Here is a 16,708-nt window from a genome sequence, read left to right on the forward strand (position 1 = left end):
TTATAATAAAGAGCCAGTGTGCTATACTTGTGAGAGTGTTGGACTTGGGAGACCAAGATTCAAATTCTCAGGGAGCCATGATGCAGCACAGTGCCTTTTGGCCTAACCTACCTCACAGGGTTGTTGTGAGGATTAAATGAGAGGAGGGAGAACCATGTACCTTAAGCTCCTTGGAGAAAAAGGTGGGATATACCATAAATGCAACTAACCAACCAACCAACCAACCAACCAACCAACCAACCAACAATCAATCAATCACAGCAGGGCCCAGTGGTGCCCTTCCTGCAACAGCCAGTCAGCTGGAGGGGAGGGTCCCATTTCTGGCGTCCAAGCATCCTGGCCACACCTTGTCTCTGGCCCTTGGATGCAACAGTTTTCTGATGGAGCTGTGAATCATCTCTCAAATGTCAGTTACATAAAAGAGGAAGAAAAATCGATATGTATTTTGTGACCTAATCAAACAGATGGGAGAGAGAGGAAGCCAGCGGGGATCGATAGGGAAGTGGAGGAGTCATGGCCTGGTCACTTAAAAACCCTCCCTGCTGTGATTTTCCACACAAAAATATTGCCCCATCAAAGAATTGCCAGGAGCTGGCCTGAAACAGAATGAATTATCTCCATCCCTGGGTCTAACGTGGCATAAACCAGCCAAAAGAGCCATATTAATCCACTTAACTGCTAATGTTGGTTCCTTGGGAAGGAACAAAGCTTCTCACCTTGCAAAACAGGAGGCCTCTTTTCTCTTGTTCTCTCCTGATTGATAAAAAATTTAAAAATTAAATGAGGAACATGGAGGCTGTCTTAGAACGGAGAAATCCATTTGGTGCCAGAAAGGAAAGAGATGGTCCTTTTTTCCAGGAAAGGATTTGCTGTTTTAGGGTGAAGGCAGACATGACATTTTAAGGGCCAGGAGACGAGGCTGTTTTGGGAGAACATGGCTTGCGATATATACAGTATTGATTGTTGACCCATCATTTCAAACTGCCCCTGAGTGCGGGCAGCCAAGTCACCTTGCAGAAAACCATTGTGCTCTCTGCTCATGTGTGTGTGTTTGTGTTGGGGGGGGGGGGAATAGTTCATGCCCAATTCACAGACAATCACTTGAACCCATTTTTTAAAAAAATAATGTGATCTTTGCTTTTATCTACACAAAATGTCAGAAGTTCCAAATGCATGTGATTCAGTTAAGAACAACAAAGAGTCTTAAAGAGCAGCTAATTTATTATGGAATATAAGCCTGCCTCCCCCAGCCTGGTGCCCTCCAGGCAGTTTAGACAGCAACTCCCACTGGCCTCCGCCTGCAAGGCTGTTTGAAGCTGGGGCTGATGGGAGATGTAGTCAGAAACATTCCAGTCACTTAGCCAGCCGTGCCTTCTTCCAGGATGCCCCCTTCTTTTTACACACACACAGCCGGCCAGCTAGCATTGCATGGTAGCTGAGCACGCCCAGTCTTTGTTGGGTTGGTTTCGGGTGTGTTCCCTTCCACTTCTCTGAGTAGACAGAGCCATTTTGCTGGCATAAGAGAACAGGTTCCCTATCAGGCTACATAGGATATCCAGCTCTTCGGTGAAGCGGCTGACACCATTAAGAACCACAACAGGAATAATAAATTCCAAATGACAGTGATTTGAGACAACAAACTTAGCCAACTCATCTACGGTGTCGTTCAACATGGATAGTGAGCTTCCTGCACTTCCATTCATTCTCCATTTTCCACATGATAGTCTTCTCCAAATCACTGCCTTTCCTCTTTTAATCTGCATTTTCTCAAAACACTATCCCTTAAGCCAAACTCTGATAGACAATCCACAGTCAGTCGTACGAAAAGCCACCAAGAGCTTCAGGAGCACTGAGAGAGCAGCATCTCCATGGCCCATTTCCCATCATAAGTCACCCACCAGGATGCCTTTTCCATCCCAAAGCCTTACCTGAAATCAGGCAAAGACAGATCTAAACCATCAGCATCACCCAAGACCGTCTGGCATTGGAAGGCCACAGCCCACAACAATGCCTTGTCCAAAATTGGAAAATTAGCACAAGGGTACTGATAGACAAGGCTGTATATTGCCTCCCTGCTTATTTAACTTATATGCAGAATTCATCATGCGAAAGGCTGGGCTGGATGAATCCGAAGCCGGAATTAAGATTGCTGGAAGAAATATCAACAACCTCAGATATGCAGATGACACAACCTTGATGGCGGAAAGTGAGGAGGAATTAAAGAACCTTTTATTGAGGGTGAAAGAGGAGAGCGCAAAATATGGTCTGAAGCTCAACATCAAAAAAACGAAGATCATGGCCACTGGTCCCATCACCTCCTGGCAAATAGAAGGGGAAGAAATGGAGGCAGTAAGAGATTTTACTTTCTTGGGCTCCAAGATCACTGCAGATGGTGACAGCATTCACGAAATTAAAAGACGCCTGCTCCTTGGGAGAAAGGCGATGGCAAACCTAGACAGCATCTTAAAAAGCAGAGACATCACCTTGCCAACAAAGGTCCATATAGTAAAAGCTATGGTTTTCCCAGTAGTGATGTATGGAAGTGAAAGCTGGACCATAAAGAAGGCTGATCACCGAAGAATTGATGCTTTTGAATTATGGTGCTGGAGGAGACTCTTGAGAGTCCCATGGACTGCAAGAAGATCAAACCTATCCATTCTTAAGAAAATCAGCCCTGAGTGCTCACTTGGAAGGACAGATTGTGAAGCTGAGGCTCCAATACTTTGGCCACCTCATGAGAAGAGAAGAGTCCCTGGAAAAGACCCTGATGTTGGGAAAGATGGAAGGCACAAGGAGAAGGGGACGACAGAGGACGAGATGGTTGGATAGTGTTCTCAAAGCTACCAGCATGAGTTTGACTAAACTGCGGGAGGCAGTGGAAGACAGACGTGCCTGGGGTGCTCTGGTCCAGGGGGTCACGAAGAGGCGGACACGACTAAACGACTAAACAACAACACCAACACTGATAGACCAAGTTTGACTTGTTAAAGGTGCGACTTTCCTAGTGGCTTCTTCAGGCTGTCAGGAACAACTCCTTCCCTCAGAGAGGGATTAACCGCCTCAGAGGTCCACTCACTCAGTCCCAATCTTGCTGTTTTAACTGGCCAGGATAGGCAAGGACCAAGCAAAGAGGCCACCAGCCTCATCCCACAGAGCCACATGCCTCTGGCGTCGGGCAAGACAACCTGAGCAGGATCCTTCAGGCAATACTTCCTGGTTCCTTCAATCTCTGAGGGCTCGTCCACACTTCCGCTTCTACCGTGCCTGGAAAGCACTGGTCTGAGCCCTTTTCCTTTTGTCCTGCTCCTTTCCAAGGGAAAACCACTCTTTAGTAATAAATTGTTGCAAAAGCTAAAGCTAATCCAGAGGAAACCCAAATTGCTGTTTGCTCTGAGCTCTGACCAGATTCGCCCAAGGGAAAGCAGTGAGTCGACAGGACTCTCCCATAGCCAGTGTGTCAAGGTCAGCATGGATGGCAGGGTCAGCCTGGCAGGGCTCAGCTCCAAGAGGCCGAGCAAAGCCGGCCCAACACAAACCTCTGTGCACCTTGCAACTCTGAGCGAAAGCTCTCTTGCAACTCTGCTGCTGATTTTGTGCAGCAGAAGCCAACGCGAGAGGAATAATTGACACTTCTGCCTGGGGCTGGGAGGCATTCTGGGATATGGTGCTTGGAGTGCCTTCACAATGAAACATCATGTGGGAGTAGAGAGAGAAAGGCTTCTCGGTGGATTTGGCTTGGAGCAAATTCCCGAATAGAGTTTTCGCATCCACGACAGCTACCAGATTAACTGAAACAAAGACTGATGTCCCCTCCATCATGTACGGAAGGCGGCCCACAGTTCCTCTCTACACACCCTGCTATTAGTGGAGCTTCCTGTCTTGTCTTAGAGCATATCGGATGCCTGGCAGCCACGGATGGGCAAATCTGTCCATTTCAGTTCTTTCTCCGTTTCTCATTCCCCCCCAGCCCTAAGTTCCACTTGCCCTCTTTCAGCGTCTATTTGCACATTTTTCTTTGCAAAAAGTCAGGATGAAAACCCGTTTGCGTTTCTAGGAGCATTTTTGCATGCAATCAAATTTTCCTGCAAGCCCTTTATCGTAATGCAGTGTAGTTTTGTAAGATACTTTCACTAATAATATTAGCATTTTGCACTGAAGAATCACATCACAAAAATAAAGAAAAATGCAGATTTTTAAGGATTAACAGTGTTCCGGATTGCTTATTGGTTCAGGAAGGGTGACTTAGGAATTAAAATGCAAACTGAACAGATTTATTCTTACTGCTGCCTATAGTATTATTTATTTAGAACATTTGTACCCTGCTCTTCAGTCAATTCCAGAGTGGCTTAAATGCCCACAGGCTTGCAATCTAAAAGAAACAGGCACACAAAGGAATAGGGAGAGGGAAGGAAGAGGGGGAAATCAAACACAGGCGCCAATCTTGAAACAGTTCTTAAAATGACCGGCTGGCACAGTTCAGGGGTAGGAGGTGCCTGGTGGAGCTGGTCTTTCGGTGAAGCTGAGTCGTCTGTTTCCCATCTCTCCCACTGAGAAAGTCTGGTGAAATGGCTGCTCCAGTAGGGCATGCCATGCTAGAGGGTGAAACAATTTTTGCAAATTTCTTTAGTGAGGGATCTTAAAAATATGTTTTTAGGTGTGAGGAATTCAAATCTGCTATTATTTTGGTGACTGGACAACATTTAGCTTGTAAAGTCTATGAAGCACATAAACCGATTTTGGAAAACCAAAGACTTATAATTGTACCTTTTGAAAGTGTCATGTAATGCTAAATAAATAAATAAATAAATAAATAAATAAAGATATATGATATAACCGCACACACTTTTAATGATTTCTGTGCAATTTTACACACATTCTACCTACCAAGCAAAACCAAATTATATTTATTTAACCAAAATATCTTTTGAATTCCCAAGTTATGTTACAACTTTTTAGCATCCCTCATTTTTGGAAGTTGACAGCTGAACAATTTAACAGGCCCTACTGCTCCGGTATCTCTTTTTGGGATGAACCACAGAGATAAAATAAAGCCAGTCTCTTTCCTACCCACTTTCCAGGTTACCAACACAGCCACCCACCCACCCACCCCTCATCCTTTCGGGCGTTTTGACCCTAATGACAGCACCATTTTTGACTCAAGTAAAAAGAAACCTCAACTTTTGAAGCATTTGCCTGCAGTTTAATAAATCAAGCTGATCTCAGAATGTAAATCGATACTACAGCAGCCATGGGCAGACTTCCACCGATCGCGGCAACCTCTTGCCTCTCCAGTAACATCTAGCAAGGCACAAAACAATACATAGCTCCATAATGCAGATGGTGAATCAGAGGGGGGGGGGATGACGAAGCTTGCTGTGGGTCCTGTTGCATGGAGTACCGGTATCTGGCGGTGCCGGCTCGCAGGCAGAGGAAACAGCCACCCTGAGCATTCACACGCCATATCACCACCTTGGAAATGGTGAGAAGGGACACTGTTGCCCAGCCTCCACCAAGCAAGCTGGTGCCCTCTGGGTGTTTTGGGCTCCCAGCTGCCCCAGCCAGCATGACCATACAATGCTGGGGCAGATGGGAGAGAGCACCCTCTTGGGAAAGGATGCTGGAGTCTGAGAGCACCAGAGGAACTCAGCGGCCTTAGCGGCAAATAGCTGCCATCCAGGGATGGTGGGTTTTCTGGCAAATATTGAACTGGGAAATTTTCTGCCACCCTAAATCAATGGAGAAAATTAATTAATTAATTAATTAATTAATTAATTACATTTCTATACTGCCCTTCATCTAAGGTAAAGGTACCCCTGACAGTTAAGTCCAATCATGAACAACTCTGGGGTTGCAGCGCTCATCTTGCTTTACAGGCCAAGGGAGCCGGTGTTTGTCTGCTTTCACAGATGGTTTTTCCGGGTCATGACTAAGCCGCTTTTGGCAAAACCAGAGCAGCGCATGGAAACTCTGTTTACCTTCCCGCCACAGCGGTACCTATTTATCTACTTGCACTTGACGTGCTTTCGAACTGCTAGGTTGGCAGGAGCAGGGACTGAGCAATGGGAGCTCACCCTGTCACGGGGATTCGAACCGCCAACCTTCTGATCGGCAAGCCCAAGCAGTGCAGTGGTTTAAACTTCATCTAAGCATCACATAAAAGTGCAATAATGCAGAACAAGCATATATTATATAGATTAGATTTAGAATGCTTTGCCTTATATGTATTTTTAAAAACATATTCAATGCACAAAATTTAAATACTTGGGCATCCGTTTGTCTTGAGAAAACCCTTTGTGTAGGGTTTACTCCTTGGCTTTTTCTTCTTCCAAAGATATCCTGCAAGGAGGTGCACATTAGGATCAGAGTCTTCTTTCTCCTAGATTGGCTGCCTTCTCAGGTGGACAAGCCCCACCTGCCCCTCACTTCCCTCTACAGCACATGCAGAAACTGCCTTCCTGACCATTGGACCCACTCAATCTGCCAGAGCCTGACTTTGCATGCAGGGGAAGCCCTTAACTCAGCGGGGGTTTGAGACCCATCAGCTACCTGGTTTAGCTAGCCAATCGAAGCTGTTCCCGGGATGTGGCCACTGTTGCAGTGGGATATAAATATTATAAATCTATAAAAGGCTCCCCCCACCAAAGGTAGTTGCAAAACCATAGTTTAGTTTTCTGTGGACAAGCTGCAGTGAGACTCAGACTTGAGGGCTCCCTGCTGCCCCCTCTTGCTCTGGGTCAGCCAGAGTCTAAGGAGGAGCTCGAAAGCTTATGCTTCTGTTTTAGATTAACCACAGTTTGCCATTTTGTCTGAACCTGACAGATTTTGGGTTAACCTGAGATATGCTTTGTTAAAACAAGCTGTTTTTCAACCATAATCTAAGAAGCTGGCTTGTTTTGACAAACCACAGTTACGATAAACCACCGTTTAGGGTTCCTAATGATGCTTAACCTAAAACAGAAGCCCAAGTAAGAGGAAAGGGAAGCGGGACTGTGCACGCCTGAGACTTACTATGGCCTGTCCTTGTCACAGTAAACAATGGTTGCATGATAAGCGCAAACAGGGCCACCAGCAATGCTGATTTATAATAATGTCCAATTGAGCTAAATGAGGCTGGCTCCCTTGTATGTAGTGACTAGGCCTATAGCCTAAGGAGTAATGCAAAGGTGTTGAAAACTGTTCACATCCTAATTTTAGCATGCCTTGAAAGCTGAATACATAAATAGATGTGCTCCCTGGGAATAGTCACCCAGAAAAGAATGCTAATTTCAAGTTTAATTTTACATGGAGCTAGTATTCAGGTGGCTCTAGACTGAAGAAGGGAAGGAAGGAACAAGGAATTAAAAATAGCCTTTCATGGCTGCCATCGCTAACCCTGAACCTCCGAGGAGGAGGAAAAGGAAGAGGTGGCTCGATGGCACCTTTCCAAATCATTGCATTGATTTGAGGTCGTCCCCCACCCCCGGGGATTCCCCCTGGAATGCCTGCCCCTTCAATCCCAATCCATTCTGAGTAGAGCCTCGGAGGGTTCATCCACCTCTAGTTTGTTCTCTTATTGTTATTTGACCATAACGCTTGTGCAACTGCATCTGATAGAAATAGAAACCTCGCCTCAAAAGCAGCAGCAAGAGGGAATATCCAAGAATTCTGGAAACGGTCTGCTGCATCCTTGGATGAGGCAGAATTTAACACCAAACATAACCATGGAAACAGAGATGTAGCTTTTTCTAAGCCATGTAGAGCGTTGGAACATAAAGCCTACAAGAGCAAGGAGATGTGTCTGCAATTAGGAAGAGCTTCCAAAGACGGGCACACAATTTATTCAGGGAGAAGTGACAAGGGAAAGGAGATAAAAGGAGGAAATGGTCTAAGCAACCACCTGATGCAAAATGGAACTAACCTGCCCTGACCCCAATGTCTTGGACCGCAACTCCCATCAGCTCCAGCCGGCACTGTCATGCTTCCATCAGCCCCAGCACTGCACAGGATGATGGGAATTGTGGTCCAGGAACATCTGAAGGGCACCAGGTTGGGGTAGGCTGCTCTTGCCCATTTCAAGAGAATATTAAACCAGGTAGACCAAGTCAGTGGTACAACACCAAAATTTGGCACCGTCCCACCTCTTGCCTTCCATTCCACATCATAGTTGCAGCGCCCCCGAGGAGCCACACTCAGTGCGACCGAACTGGTCGCGCTTCTCTAAAACCACCTCTGACTAAGAGAGTAGGGATGAATACTAATACTAATACTAATAATACTAATAATAATAATAAATTTTTATTTATACCCCACCCTCCCCAGCCAGAGCCGGGCTCAGGGTGGCTAACACTAATAAAATTACAATAAAACATAATGGGGGAAACAAACAAACAAAAATCAGTTTACTAAAATATAGGTTAAAATACAATTTAAAATGCAGCCTCATTTTAATAGTAGCCCATAAATCAAAACCATAAGGGGAGGGAAACTTAAGGGTCGGACTGAGTCCAAATCAAAGGCCATGTGGAACAGCTCTGTCTTGCAGGCCCAGCGGAAAGATGTCAAGTTCCGCAGGGCCAAGTCTCTTGTAACAGTGCGTTCCACCAAGTCAGGGCCAGTGCTGAAAAGGCCCTGGCCCTAGTTGAAACCAATCTAACCACATTGAGGCTTGGGACCTCCAAAGTGTTGTTATTTGTGGACCTTAAGGTCCTCTGCGGGGCATACTAGGAGAGGCGGTCCTGTCGGTACGTGGGTCCTAGGCTGCATAGGGCTTTAAAGGTCAAAACCAGCACCTTAAACCTGACCCTGTACTCCACCGGGAGTCTGTGCAGCTGGTAAAGCACTGGATGAATGCAATCCTGCGACAAGGACCTCGTAAGGAGCCTTGCAGCGGCATTCTGCACCTGCTGGAGTTTCTGGGTCAGCTTCAAGGGTAGCCCCATGTAGAGCGAGTTACAATAATCAAGCCTGGAGGTGACCGTCGCATGGATCACTCTGGCCAGATCAGGGCGAGAAAGGTAAGGGACCAACTGCTTGATACGGTGGAGATGGAAAAATGCCACCTTTGCTGTGGCTGCAACCTGCGCCTCCATGGAAAGGGTGGCATCAAAGGTTACACCCAGGCTCTTGACAGAAGGCGCTGGCACTAATTGAGCCCCTGCAAGAGATGGGAGTTGGCCCCCTAACCCCATGTCATCCTGATCCAGTCAGAGGACCTCTGTCTTCAAAGGATTTAACTTCAGCCGGCTCCCACACAGCCATCCAGCCACAGCTTCCAAGCATCTGGTCAGTGTGTCCGGGGCTGAGAAGTTGCAATGTCAACAGTTTTCCCAGGAAGATTGCTTGCACAAGTCCATGGCCCGTTTACTGTGGTAGCACTTGCACTCTGGAACTCCCTGCCTACTGACATCAGAGAGGCGTCCTCACGGTACTCCTTTCAGTGCCTGCTAAAAACAGCTTTTAAAGACGAGTCTACCCAGACATGTAAATGTTGCTGTATGTTTTTAGTTTATTGCTGATCTTATCTTTTGAATGTTTCAAAGGGTGATTTTTATTGATAATTTTATTGTTTTATTCTCTTTGTATACCGCTTTGAGGGTTTTCTTTTAACAATCAAGCAGTGTATAAATGCTCGGGAATAAATAAGGAAATAAACAATAAATTAACTGAAAAGTTGGTGATAACAGACCTTTCATGGATGAAAACCAGGGCAAGCTCCTCTTCTGTCACCTCAGCAATCTAACTGAGCGGTTCCTGCCTCCCTAACCACTGTTTGGTCCTTTGGTCCTTCCTTCCTTCCACTTCTAACGCATCTTTCCTCCCAAAGGAGCCCTGGGCAGCAAGGAGCACAACAAGGTATTGTATTCAACACAGTGCTGAGGGAAAGGGCTGTAGCATCTTCCGCACATGCAGGACGTCCCAGGTTCAATCCCTTCTGGCATCTCCACGTAGGAGTGGAAGAGATTCCCTGCTCAAAACCCTGGACAGCCGCTGCCGGTCAGTGTAGACAATATGAACCAATGGTCTAACTCATCTAAGGCAGCTTCCTATGTTCCATCAGTTTGAGGGTATTTCCTTGCGTGATGCAATGTTCTACCCGCTCTTCCCCACACCTGGCACTTGAGGTCAAGCCCAGAGACCCAGCTACCCAACGTCTCTCGCTGGGATGCTGCCCACACCCTTTAGTCCTCGTGCCTAACAGAGACAGACAGGCGCAGGGATAGTGCATGCAAGGGCATTGGCTCCCATTCCATTGCGGAATTTGACTCACAGTTGCCTGCGCTGTCAGAATTTGCAGCTAAACGTAACATGATGCTTAATGGTTCAAGGGCAGGGTCTCTTTTTACAACTGTAAGCAGCAGCTGTAGGTGCCTCGCCCCCACCCCAAATCCACTACAGTGGTACCTTGGGTTATAAACACCTTGGGTTGCAAACACTCTGGGATACAGACTCTGTTAACCCGGAAGTAGTACCTCAGGTTAAGAACTTTACCTCAGGATGAGAACAGAAATCGCGCAGTGGTGGTGCGGCAGCAGCGGGAGGCCCCATTAGCTAAAGTGGTACCTCAGGTTAAGAACAGTTTCAGGTTAAGAACAGACCTCCGGAACAAATTAAGTTCACAACCAGAGGTACCACTGTATGTTTGGGTTGGGTCTGCAGCGTGCAGGGAGAGGCAGTAAACACTTTCCTCTGATCCCACACCCGCAATGAGCACTTTCTCCTGAATGCTGCTGTTAGTCGAGGGAGAGTGATCCCATTGACACCAACAGAGGCTTCCCTCCTGCCGCAAACAGAGTTGGAGAAGGGGGATGGTAGTTATCAGAAAAAGGGTTAACTCCCTTCACCCTGTGAAGGAAATCAGGCCCACTCACAGTAATTTAGCCTGATAAAACATTGACATGCTTGAAGAGGTATTTAGCAGACTTTGGTCAAAGCCACAGCCTAGATTTAAAGCATACCCAATATAGATTTAAAGCACATGACTTCCCCCAAATAGCACTGGGAACTATAGTTCCCCCCATAAACATACAATTCCCAGCATTCTTAACAAACTACAGTTCCCAGGATACTTTGTGGGAAGTCATATCTGGTTTTCAGCGATGTCTGAAATAAGGATGGAGCTATGTAGAGGCACCGGTGGCTTCACGGTTTTTCCTGCATCATTATATTTGCATAGCATAAAACAGGGGTTGGCAACCTAAGGCCCACGGGCCACAAGTGGCCCTTGGGGGTCATTTAACTGGCCCACAAGCTGCCCTTGAACTGAGCCGCTCGCTCAGCACGTCCCCGCATGCTGCACTAAACCGGCACACCCCGGTGCGCGGACTTGTTTCTGCGGCACCGGAAATCGTGCCTGCACAGACACCGAAAATTGGATGATATAGCGACATATCACCCAGTCCTAGAAGTCCTGTGCTTTAAATGCATGTTGTGAATCTGCCCTAAGAGAAGTGGCTTCCCCCATAAAGTAACCTGGGAAGCATAGTTTGCTAAGTGTCGCCTAACCACTCTTAGCTCCCAGGATTCTTTGGGCAGGAAGCCAGGATGAGTGCTTTACATTATTGATGTCTCATCATGCCCACCAGATGTTTTTGACTGCGACTCCCATTAGCCCCAGTACTTAGCTTGTAAGCTCTTTGGGGCAGAGGCCTCCCCTTTCCTACCATTTTGCTTCTGTTACTCTGTGAAATCCCAAGAGAAGGATCAATGCTCAAATTACAGGGAAGATGAGAAAGAATAGGGTATCGTTCTTGCAATTCGTGGGCCCCAATCTGTGACTCATTTCTACTGGAGTGAAATCATGCTGCTCCCACAACCTTCTGAAAACAGTGGCTAAGGAGGACAGCCGGACCCCACTCTGCTCCCCTGTAATTCAAACATGGCCCACCAGCAGATCGTCGCTTGAGTCAACAAAGCAGACACTCCTCATCATCCAGTCCCAAAGCCACAGAGGTTGAAAGGGGCTGGAAAGATTCTCGTGAAAACAGGGAGGGGGTGAAAGGATGCGCCCACCTCAAAGCATTCTGAAAGAGGAACTACGGGGTCTCATCACAGAATTCTGTAGTTTGAGCACTGACAAGAGCCAGTGAAGAATGGTGGTTCGAGTGTCAGACTAAGACTTGAGAGGCCAGGGTTCAAATCCCTACTCACCGGGTGACCTTGGGGGCCAGTCACTGCCTCACAGGGTTGTTGTGGGGATTAAATGAGGAGAGGGAGAACGACATATGCCACCTTGAGCACTTTGGATGAAAAAGTTGGGATATAAATGCAATAAATGCATAAATAAATAAAAATACGGATGACCCTGGTTGATAAACAGCAGCAGCTAGAGCAACCACAGACCTGATAGTTGGAAAAGGAAGTAGGTTTGTTTTCAAAGTGAAGCTCAGGGCTGCAACACACTCTCTTTTCCTTAGACCTACTGAGCATGTTCCGATTATTTCGCAGGGGCTGTGACTCATGAGACCTCCTGGAAGAGGAGACTGGGTGAGCCATGGCTGCAGCAGCCCTCACGATGAGGAGCTTGCTTTGACAGTGAGAAAACAAAAGAAAGAGATGAATATTCAGCAGGGATGAGGCCAAGCCCAGGTTAAGTGTGGCTCAGGAATCCTCCCTCCCGTCCTCCTTCCTAACCGCACACAAGGTGGAGGAAGAGAACCTCACAGACACAAAGAGGACCCTGGATCCGGCCCAGAGAATCAGCCACCACAGTGACACTTCCCAGCATTTTCCAGTCACTTCAAAGTGCAGAGCTAAGACCCACCTCTGTTGCCAAGTATCTATGTGTGAACCCGCTGCCTAGGAAACCAGAGGAATCCCCAGAGATCAAACGCCAGAGAATCTCCATGGCATGTAAAGCCAGATCAGAAGGTTTTCATTTTTAGGGATCAATGTGTCCATAATACACCTGTGTACACACACACTTTAAGATGACCAGCAGCCAATTCTGTCCAATGGGCTGCTGCTGTGTTGTAGCATACAGGGCTTTTGGCCACGGTCGGTTTAAAATTGTTGCAAAAACAGGCCAATCTGGTTTATGCAAACCGTGCAAGAGAATAACCTCCAGCCCCATCCCCACCTATATTCCGCTTCCAGCTCAAGAAACACCGCCTGGGCTCTTGGGAATTCACTCGCGCGCTGGCGAAGGGAGCGAGCAGCCCACGAAAAACAGCAGCAGCAGCAGCAGCCCCAGCACCTTGGGGTTTTCCTTTTTGCTGCAAGATGGGGTGGGTGGGGGCACCTTTCGACCCACAGATTCACCGGTGCAAAACATTCAACGCCCATACCAAATTGGTTTTACCTATTTCTTTAAAAAACAACAACAACAGAAGCAGAGACAATAAAGTGGAAAGCCGACTTGTCGAAGGTGCGGATGAAATCCGAAAGGTTTGCCTCCTCCTTACCCGTTTAGCGCATCTTCCTTGCAGGGGCGGTTATTCGCTTTCCTCCCCGGCAGCGCGGTCCCTTCTCCTCCTCCTCCTCCCAGTCAAAGGAGCCCACCGGAGGAGCCCATCCTGCGATCTCCGGATCTGTCCCTCGCCGCGCCTCGCGCCTCCTCCTCCTCCTGGTCTCCTTGGGCGCCTTCGCTGCTCTGCGCGCCGCGGAGAAAGAGATCCGCCCAGGGAGGTGGGGAAGATGCCGGGCAGGGGGAGGAGGAGGCGGCGGCAGCAGCAGCATCCAAAAGGGACCCGAGACCCAGCAACCCGGCGGCGGAGGCAACCTGCCCGCCTCGCCCCGTCCGCTTCGGCTGATGACAAAAGGGCGGCTCCCCTCCGCGCCCCGAGCGCCCCCCTCCGGACGGCTGCGCGCACAGCCAGAGGCGCCGCGTCCCTCGGCCACCGAGCCGCCGCGCTGCCTCGTCTTCTGCTGCAGGGAGGAGCGGTGACGCAATGGGCCGTTGGCACAAGGAAGCCCCCCCAGCCGGGTGGGGGGACCCCGATGGGTGGGCCGGAAGGATGCGCCCCTCTCCTTTAAGGGGCTGGAAGGAGGAGAAGAAGCCGGCGATGGAGCTGGCCTCCCTTAGGAGGGGCTTTATTTGGCTGCGCGGCACTTGTTTTTAATGGCGTTACTTAGGAGTAGGAGTAGGCTGCTGCTCAGGAGTCGACAGGGGAAGGGCACCTGCTTGGCACCCCGAAGCTCCCCAGGTGGGGCGGGGAGAGAAACGCCCGTCCAAGATCCCGGAGAGCCGCCGCTTCCAGTCCGTGTAGGCAGCACGGGGTCGAGGGACCAGAACGGTCTGAGTCGGTGCGCTGCGGCGGCGATCCACAGACCTCGTTGCGCATGTGGGAAGATGCTGCCTTTGAAATGTAGCGCGCATCTGGCGCTGGCGCGGGAGGAGCAGGGCGCCACTCTGTGGCCCGCGAGACGGGAGCCTCGGACGCGGGGCTGCGGGAGAGGGAAGAGGCAAGGAGCCAGGACCACCTCTGCCGATCAGGGGTCACGTTTTTGTGCAACGATCTCGCCCAGCCCGATGAGATCCTTGATGGAAGTAAGTAACTGGATTGTATGCTTAGAGTTCGCGGGGAGGTTATACGACACTGACTCTGTATTGAGCAGTCATTCGGGGTTTTTCTGCTGTGCGGATGGATGCCGCTTTTCCACAATGAGCTTCGCCCAGAGCGGCTTACAGCAAACATGCAAAACATCACAATGCAGACCACTAGAAATACAAATAAACAAAATGCAGAGCAGGTCAGTGATTTCAGAAATCACAAAAATCAACAAATTGGCAATCACAGAATAAGTTCAATGTTACAAACACCCACACCCACAAAACCCCCAAATCACCCAGGCTTAAGTACATAACCACAGAGCAAAACAAGAGTTAACCAACGATGAAGTTTCTGGTCTTGCCGCTCTCCAAGGAGCCTGGCTTAAATGCGGTTCAGCTGGCTCCCATATCCTTTCTCCAGAGGAGGCTGACACAGCAGCAAAAGGCAAATGTCGGAGAAGGCAATGATGATGAGTCTCTTCTCCAGCCTCCTAGAAGTACCAGCTGCTGGTTATTGCACTTACTGGACAGGTAATATGCAGAAAGACATTTCTCCCATCGCTTTTGATCTGTAAACAGTTTTGGGGCAGGGGGAAGAAGCAGAAAAAATGGCAAAAAAAACTCTGCGCTAGTTGGGCAATCTGAATTTGCTGGTATGTGATGGAATCCCACATGCAAATTGTGACAGTCTGTTATCCCACTGTGTGTTGTGTTCCTTGTTGCTGTATGGGTGTGAGGCTGTGCACACTCCAGGGGGCTAATGCACAACTGTGTCACATAGTTCTGATTTCTCTGCTTCTGAGGACTTTCCATTTAAATCCGCCTTGATGTTCCCACACTAGTGTGTGGTGCTTGATGGGATGCCTTCATGCTATGTGTTGTTGTCTGTCCCCCCCCCCGCCCCCATCCTCAGTTAGTACTTCTTTGCCCTTTGGAAGTTACATGAACTAGATGTCCATTATGGACAGGTATGCAAGGATTAGTTTACCTGTGCATGCACACCTGGTTTCCCCCCCTTTCTCTTAAATGGTTTTGTTCACAGAGTACTGCAATAACAAACTTTTACCAAAGCCAAACTTCATGCATGTTTCATGACAGGGAAAACAGACAATTTTAAAATTCATTTTTGAAATCATGTTTTTCAATTTACTGATTTTGCGCAGAGCAGCATTTAAAATGATGTTCATATGACGCACCAGCCCTGCCAAGTTCAGAACCAACAGCTCACCCTAGAGAGCCTTCTCCAGGGCAAAGAATGACAGGGCGAGGCAGGGGAGTCTCTGATCTCCAGACCCTTCCCCTGCCCCCCCCAACACAGAAAGCCACAGTGTGGCCCAGAGAATAGCATAAACAGTACTTTATTATTTTATTTTTAAAGGTCAAATTTATTAGGAGATTAAGAGATGTATTATACATGGACTATAAATACAGCATAGCTGACTTTATTCACAGTCAGACGCAGAGACAGCCAATGCCAACCTATTTTGTGGACACCCTTGGTCTTTTGTTCCAAGAAAAGTTTGCACCATAAGACTTGGATTTAGGTTTTGGAATCCTCTGCTCTTGAACATCATAGCTCCAGCCATTTCCCGCCCCCCCCCAGCAAAGGCTATAGCAGCTTCTTTCGTAAAAAGGTCATCAACACATTGGACAGAGAATCCGCGGAAGATGCCCAGCCCATCAGTGGGTTTTCCCAGCACTCCCTTGTGTCAAATTCTATCTTCCATTTTTTTGTATTGTTAACACCAGCTTGCATGGCATCACGGGCTGGAACAAAAATGTGAACTTTTCTGGTTTTGATATGCTCCTCTGGTACACCTGTTAAAGGTGAAATGTCCACCTTTTTCATTTTTCATCAGCTGTGATGAGTTGCATGTCTTGAGCTTGGTCTTGTGCCAGCCGCCATGTGGAAGTGTTCAGTGACCTGGGTCCGAAGCCGCTGGTGGAGGCCACGGCTGCTGCTTCTCTCCCTGCCCCATGCACCAAGTGCCTCAGCGCCACAGCCGCTGACATTGAGAGCCATGTTGGCATAAGCAATACTTTTCACACACACTCATAAGGGGTGGGACTAATGGCCCTTTGGGTCTCTTCCAACTCTACAATTCCCTGATTCTAAGCATACACAGCCCAGGGACACAAAACATGGAGACTGTTTTTCTTTCCCAACTTTTCCTGCAAAGGCCATTTTTCTTTTTGACCACTGCAGTTTTGCAGAAGAGCAGTTTTGTGCAAAACAGCTGC

The 16,708-nt window shown here is 48.1% G+C and overlaps 1 protein-coding gene and 1 pseudogene across 3 annotated transcripts in view; both read right to left on the reverse strand.

The window, feature by feature from the left end:
• ADD2 (adducin 2) overlaps positions 1–13,898 on the reverse strand; it is a 70,779-nt gene extending 56,881 nt beyond the window's left edge. Inside the window, exon 1 of one of the 2 annotated variants that reach the window (XM_083629410.1) lies at positions 13,380–13,896. The gene's annotated coding sequence lies outside the window, so the exon portion shown is untranslated. Of the gene's footprint in view, positions 1–13,379 lie in introns of both variants that reach the window. The other variant, XM_083629411.1, reaches the window with a different exon arrangement.
• A 1,936-nt stretch (positions 13,899–15,834) lies between these two features.
• LOC310768067 (NADH dehydrogenase [ubiquinone] iron-sulfur protein 4, mitochondrial-like) lies at positions 15,835–16,498 on the reverse strand (annotated as a pseudogene). The gene has a single exon. The product of its transcript is annotated as an NADH dehydrogenase [ubiquinone] iron-sulfur protein 4, mitochondrial-like (transcript).
• Between the last annotated feature and the right edge of the window lie 210 nt (positions 16,499–16,708).

This window comes from Podarcis filfolensis, assembly GCF_964270895.1.
Source record: "Podarcis filfolensis genome assembly, chromosome: 8".
NCBI classification, from domain to species: domain Eukaryota; kingdom Metazoa; phylum Chordata; class Lepidosauria; order Squamata; family Lacertidae; genus Podarcis; species Podarcis filfolensis.